Here is a 6,827-nt window from a genome sequence, read left to right as displayed (position 1 = left end):
AACTTGTCCTCGGCGGGGCGGGGCGGGGCGGGGCCTGGCTGCGCGGGGCGTCATGGGAAAGGCAGGGAGCCGGACCCGGCACTGTACCTCCGCGAGGAAGGAGTCCTCACCTGAAAAGGCCAGGATCAGTGTCCTGACTTCCCTAGGGCGGTCTCTGGTTTCATTTTTCCGGAGGGGCTGGCACTCCCCGATTCTATCCAGGGCCCGGTTTCTTCCGGCTTCTCCCGGAAGCTGTTAGAGCAGGGACAGGAAGTCCCGCCTCTGCGACGGTCGTTGATGACGTAGATACGTAAGGCGTGCTGACGCAAAAGAAACTAAATAAAAGGGACAGATTTCGAAGGGGGGAGGTGGGCGGAGTCATTGTAGGCGGTATCCTGTCCCTCCGAGGGGCGGGAGTACGCGTGGTGGGCGCGCCTCAGGCCGCTCTAGGGTCGGAGGCGGGGCTGGAGGGGGAGCAAGGATGGGCGTGTCCTTGCGACTGGCGCGCCTGTGCAGAGCCAGCCTCCGGTCTCTTTCCTGGGCTTCTGGCCCACCTGGTGGCGTCCCTGGCTCTGAGTCGGTTTGGTCAGCGAGACCCGGAATCCCAGCTCGGAAGACCAGCTCGGAAGCTGTGGCGCCGGGCGGCGTACGACGCAGTCCAGCGCGGCCTTGGGGCGCAAGAAGGCAGGAACCAAAGCAGGAAAAGTTTTTCCTCTTTTTTTTGGCTTGAAACAGGATTTCACTGTGTAGTTCAGGCTTGCCTGGAACCCATTGCGATCCTCCTGCCTCAGCCTCCTGACGGCTGGGATCACAGGACTGCGCCACCACACCAGGCACAGAAAAATATTTCCAAAAAAATGTCCAGCTTCTCAGGACTTTACCAGATTTTTGCAACTTGGAAAAAAAAAAATGGTGGTGGTGCAGAGGCAGGAAGTTCCAGGCCAGCCTGGGCTTCACAGTGAGTTCGAGGCCAGCCTAGAACACATAGCAAGACATAGCAATCTTTTTCTCAAGAAAAAGATTGTGGAGGAAGTGGCTGGTGGGCCCCTTAGGTAGTCAGGAAGGAGTCCCAAAGGGGTGACATTGAGCTAGTCTGAGGGGGAGCTGGAGGAACTGCATTCCAGGCAGAGGGAATTTTGAGTGCAGAGGCCAGGACAGAAGAGAAACTTGGCGTGGTGGAGCCCGGTGCAAACCTGTAATCCCAGCACTCAGGAGGCTGAGGCAGGAGGTTCGCAGGTTAAAAGCCCAGCCTGGGCAATTTAGCCACTTAGCAAGAGCCAGTCTCAAAATGAATAATAAAAAGGTGTAGCTCTGCACACACCCTGCGTGTGATCCTTAGGGCAAAAGTTTTGCTCCTTCTGTGCTAGGTAGGCACTATTCCACTGAGCTTCTTCCTCAAGCCCTTTTATTCTTTTGAGAGGTGTCACTAAATTGCCTAAACTAGGCTCCACCTTGTGGTCCACTTTGCAATCTGTGGATTAAAGTGTAAACAATGCAGACTGGAGTAAATGTAAGCAGAGTGTGCTGGTGCCCGGAGCCAGGCCTCAGAGTGGAGCCAGCGCCCAGAGCAAGAAACAGTCACCCTCGGTTCCCACGTGGTACCCTAGCCAGTGGCCTCTGAGGCCAACTGCTCTTGAACCTGTCACTGTACATTTGTTTATTCTGTTCGTACATCCTGTGAGATGGGGTCTTGCCTTGTTTCCCACAGTAGCCGCCAACCCTGGGCTGCAGCCATCCTCCTGCCTCAGCCTCCTGAGTAGCTGGGAGCACAGGCTTGTGCCACACCTGGCTCCAGCTCTATTTCTGTAGTTCAAACAAAGGGAATCAAACAATGAACAGCCTGTGTCTAGCTTTTTTTAAAAGCTTTTTTTTTTTTTTTCTTTTTTGGTACTAGAGATCAAATTCAGGACCTTGCACAGGTGGTGCCGCTGAGCTAAATCCCCAGTCCCCCCTCTTTTATTTTTTGAGACAGGGTCTCACTATGCAGTCCAGACTGGCCTTGAACACACTATGTAGACAAAGCTGGCCTGGAATTTGAGGCAACCCTCCTGCCTCAACCTCCCCAGGGCTGGGATTACAGGTGTGCACCAGCTTCCCCAGCTGGTCCCTTTTAAACATAACTGCCTGGTGTGGTGGCGCATGCCTGTGATCCCAGATGTGGGGAGGCTGAGGCAGGAGCCCAGGGATAACCTGAACTACGCAGCAAGACCCTGTCTCAAAAAACTAAGAATACTATAACTAAGAATTTACACAGTATTTTAACAGGTCTTAACTCCTCCTATACTTTCAGGATGTTGTTGGTCTTTCCTGTGCTGTTGGATTTCGTAATTTGACAGCTTTGTGGAATTGATGGCTGCTGAATGGTGAGAGTCCTGGGCGGGTGTGTCACCCTGGAGCCCCTGCTGAGTGCCCATTATCCAAACCCCGGGGCAGCAGGGCTCAGCCTGCAGAGCCGGAGTCGCCTGCCCGGTGTGTGCTGCTCTGTTACTTCACATCCAGGGGTGAACTGGAGAATCTGCAGTTGTTCCTGCCTCATTGGCCACTGCGGAAATGACCCATCCGGGTCTTTGCCCTTTCTTCTCCTTAAGAAAGTTTAAAAATTTCCAGAGAACCCAGGGCTGGCGTACACAGGGTCCCACATGGTGTTCCCCAGGGCTCGCGGTGCCAGCGCAGTGACAGTGCCACCAACAGGGCGCCAGCCCAGCCACGTCCTCACTCGGCCCTGGCTGCCCAGGCCCACCTCTGGTGTCTGTTCTCAGCTGTCGGAGGCAGCATCCCGGCCTCCGTGGCCACACCCTTCCTGCCCTGGACGCTGGCAGCCTCGGAAGCTGGGAGCCTGTCCCTTCCCAGGTGCTACAGTGATCGCCTTTAAAAAAGTTTCTGAATGGGGGCTGGGGACTTAGCTCGGTGGCACCACGCCCACCTCACAAGTGCAAACTTCTGAGTTGATCCCCAGTAGCGGGTGGGGTAGGGGTAGTTTCTGAACAGTGAGGAATGACTTCTTTTCTCTCTCTCTCTCTGTTTTGTTTTTTTGAGACAGGATCTTGCTATGTAGTTCAGGTTGTTCTTGAACTCACAGTGATCCTCCTGCCTCAGCCTCCCTAATGCTGAGATTACAGGCCTGATTTTAACATTTTGCCGGGCATAGTAGTGCATGCCTGTAATCCCAGCACTCAGGGGGCTGAGGCAGGAGGATCACTGTGAGTTCGAGACCAGCCTGAGCTACATAGTGAGTTCCAGGTCAGTCTCAACTACATAGTGAGACCCTGTCTCAAAAAAACAAACAACTCCCCCAAAACCAAAAAACAACAACAACAACAGCAAAAAGTTAAAAACTTGCAACGTGCAATGGCACAAAATAAACATTCGTATTCCAAATAGGGAGACAGAAAGGAATGGGACCAAAATCCAGCAGGGTAAACATTAAGCCCCATGGTTCCATGCCCAGCATCCCTGGCAATCAGTGGCAAGTTGCAAACTCCATGGGGCTTGGGTGGCTCCACCCGCACAGCACTGGTTTTGGTTGTAGCTCCCACAGCTTCTCTCTGGGGCTGGCTGTACTCTGTCCTTGCAGTTTTTCTCAGATGATCCATGTTCCTGGCTTCTCCAAACTTCTGGGGTCTCCACTGCACCTTCGACTTCACGCAGCTTCACACACAGCCCTCTCGGGCGCACTCAGGCCTTATTCTGAGATCTGAGTGGAAGCCTTCACGACCCCACAACTCTTGCATTCTGCACGCGCCCTAGCACCAGCATCGTGTGGGTGACAGCAAGCTCTGCCACCAGCTAGAGCAGTGGCCAGGCCTCCTCTTCTCTTTGCTAGAGGGGTCAAGTTGCCTGGATCGCTGGGCACTCTGAACCCTTTTCCCAGGAATAAGTTCTCTAGGCCACTGCCCTCCTGGAACATGGTGCTCTGGGGCTCTCCTCTCACAGCAAAGTCTTTCACCTTTGTGACTCTGAGGCTGCAGAGGCTGGAGGCCTGCTGGATCGTGTGGTGCCCTCAGGCCATCTTTTCTGTTCCTCTTCTCAGCAACCAAGTTCTCTGCTTTATCTTTCCAATGTGCAGCTTTATGGAACTTTCTTTCTAACCAAACTCACAATGTTTTGAATCATTCTGCTCTTGATTCTCAATGTAGATCTGGCTAAAAGTCTCCAGCAGTAGCCATGCCACCACCTCAACATTAGACTTTCTTGAAATTTCTGCAAGATTAATTAGTTTGCTGCCCTTAATCTCAGTCTCGAGCAGTCTTTGGACATGAACAAAATGTAGGCAATTTTTTTTTCCAAGACATAACACAATATCTGGAGTCCAACAGCCGATGCAGTCCTTCCCAGCAGAAACCTCCTGAGCCTGGCCTTTACCAGCAGCATTTCTATGAGCATCTGGTGTTCTGAGCTCTGACCAGAATCTCCCACCAAGTACAGCCTAAAGTTTTCCAGGGCTGCTTCTTCAGCCAGCATCTCAAACCTTTCCAAACTCTTCCCAAAGCCAGTTCCAAAGGCTCCCGAACCACATGGTCAGGTGCAGTCACAGCAACAACCTCACTCCTAGTACCAAGCTGTCTTGGTTACTTTTCTTGTTGCTGAGATGAAATACCCTGACAACCACAGTTAAAGGAGGAAAGGTTTACTGAGCTTACAGTTTGTAGTGATTTCAGTCCACAATTGGCTGGCTCCAAAACAGGTTGGGATGGCAGAGGGGGATTGCAAAGGATTAACAGTTCAAGGCAGACAGAAGGAAGCAAGGCAGCAAGCAGCAAGTAACAAGCAGTGACCATTTCTGTCCCCTATATTCTACTGGGTAGCACTCTCACCCGGGGGTGGGTGTGCCTTAATCTTAGCATTGCACCAGGAATCAATCCCAGCATCACACACCCTATATTCAGCCACCTCCCAAAAGTGCCACCTGTGACCACATGAGGCTTGGAGGGACATGTGGACGCAAGCCGTAACAGCACATAAAAACCAGCTTGCCTGCAAAGGTTCCTCCTAAGGGTATAGTGAGGCACTCTTACATTTTAATTTTTGTGAGACAGGGTGTAGCTGTGTAGCCCAGGCTGGCCTTGGACTTGAAGTGATCCTGCGGCCTCAGCCTCTGAAGTGCTGAGATTATAGTATGCACTGCCACACTGGTGAAAGCGAGGTACAAGTCTGGCTGGGACAAGTGCACCGCTCGTGTGTCTCCTAGCACACCAGTAGAGGCCTAGCTCGTGCATTGAGCCTGTCTATGTCCGGCTATGGCCTCGCCCGTCTGCGCTAGTTGGATGACTCCATCGCCCATCCAAGGACACTGCAAGAACCAATCCTGTTAGGCCAAATATATCACTCCCCCTTTGCCACTCCCTTTCAAAACTTTATAAATCACTGGCTGCACTTATTAAAAGTGGAAGCGGTCCAGAAACCGGAGTCTGCTTGGTGATTCCGCACCTTGCCCTCCCTGTCTGAGTTCCTGAACCTTTTTTCTGCAAGTGGGCTCGCGGGCAGAAACAACACACTGGCATTCAAGGTGTTTTTGCCTCTGGGACCGGAAGTGAGAGACGAAGACCAGCTGGTGGCCTGAGGCCACTCGAGGATGCCACACTTCACTTACCGCATGTCCTGGGCCTGGTGTGATGGCCACAAATGCCAGCCTGGAGTCAGTCCTGGGTGGAGGCCAAGGGGGCAGTGGGGTAGCTGTGGTCCCAGAGAAAGCTCTGTGCAGACGGATGGCGCCTTGGGAAGCAAGCACAGAGTGCAGTGCTAGCACCTGAAGCAGCGTGGCTGGGTTGGCACCGGGAGAGGAGGACAGAATGCAGGCAGAGACCAGCCAGGCAGCGTCCACAGGCCCTGGTTTCCTGAGGTTTCTGTGGCACTAGAGGTGGAACCAAGGCCACGTGTACACCAGGTATGGGCTCTGCCATGGAGCGGCACCCCAAATCCTTGGAACAGCTCAGATTTTGGCCTGAAGGTGGAGAGGGGCCACTGGGGGGACCATCAGAGCCGCAACTCCCCCAGGTCACCCAGCACCCGTGCAGGAAGGGGTTTCCAGAGGTAGGACAGGAACGAGGGTGGCCAGGGGAGGGGTAGGCAGAGCACAGGGCCACCAAGAGCCTCCGCTGGAGGCTGGGTCATTCAATGCGGCCTCCACACGCAGCAGCAAGGGCAGTGGGACCTGGCTGGCAGCCTCGAGGCACCAGTCCCCAAGCTGGCGCACATGGCCAGGCTGCCCAGGTGCTGCAGCCCCTGCGGCTGGTTGACCGTGACAAAGGCTGAGCTGGAGAAGGCCTGGAGCTCCTAGGGGGAGGGAGGGAGGCGGGGTCAGCCTCCCCACCCCTCTGTCCTTCGTCCCGCACAGCCCACAGGCTACAGTGGTTAGGGCGCAGATGCAGAGCCAGCGCGGCCCTGCAGCACGGGGTACGGGCTCAGCCAGAGGTGCTGCTGCCATGCCCGGGTGAGAGGCTGGCCAGGCTGCTGGACAGTGGCCACTGCCCAGGTCCTGCTCCACCCTGCACCAGCTGCTGCCACTGGGGCCCCAGGCCATCCCGTGGACGCTCCCGCCACACCTCTAGGGGCATGGCCTGCACACGGATAGGCTTCCAGGGCACCGGGAGGATGCATTTAGGCATCTGTGAGTCAAGAGGGTCTGGACTCCTCCAAGAGCTTCGCCCACCCCAGATCCTCACGCACACCCTCATCCTCCCCATGCCTCAGTTTACCATCCGGCATGCTCCAACCTCTTGGCTGTTTCCGCTGAGCTGTGATCCCTGCTGGGTCCCAGCTCCGCCTTCCGCATCTCGGGCGGATGCGCCTGGCGCTGTGGTTCAGCGGGACGGCCAGCCGCGCCTCGGTCTTGTGGGCGTCCCTCGAGG

At 55.0% G+C, this 6,827-nt stretch overlaps 1 protein-coding gene across 3 annotated transcripts in view; it reads right to left on the bottom strand.

Moving 5' to 3' along the window:
• Tmub2 (transmembrane and ubiquitin like domain containing 2) overlaps positions 1-257 on the bottom strand; it is a 3,574-nt gene extending 3,317 nt beyond the window's left edge. For all 3 annotated transcript variants that reach the window (XM_010642945.3, XM_010642946.3, XM_033763077.1), the window contains exon 1: positions 111-257. The gene's annotated coding sequence lies outside the window, so the exon portion shown is untranslated. The remainder of the gene's footprint in view (positions 1-110) is intronic.
• Positions 258-6,827: the final 6,570 nt, after the last annotated feature.

Source organism: Fukomys damarensis, unplaced genomic scaffold, assembly GCF_012274545.1.
Source record: "Fukomys damarensis isolate Sample0158 unplaced genomic scaffold, DMR_v1.0_HiC HiC_scaffold_13, whole genome shotgun sequence".
NCBI classification, from domain to species: domain Eukaryota; kingdom Metazoa; phylum Chordata; class Mammalia; order Rodentia; family Bathyergidae; genus Fukomys; species Fukomys damarensis.
This window is presented reverse-complemented; position numbering and strand designations above follow the sequence as displayed.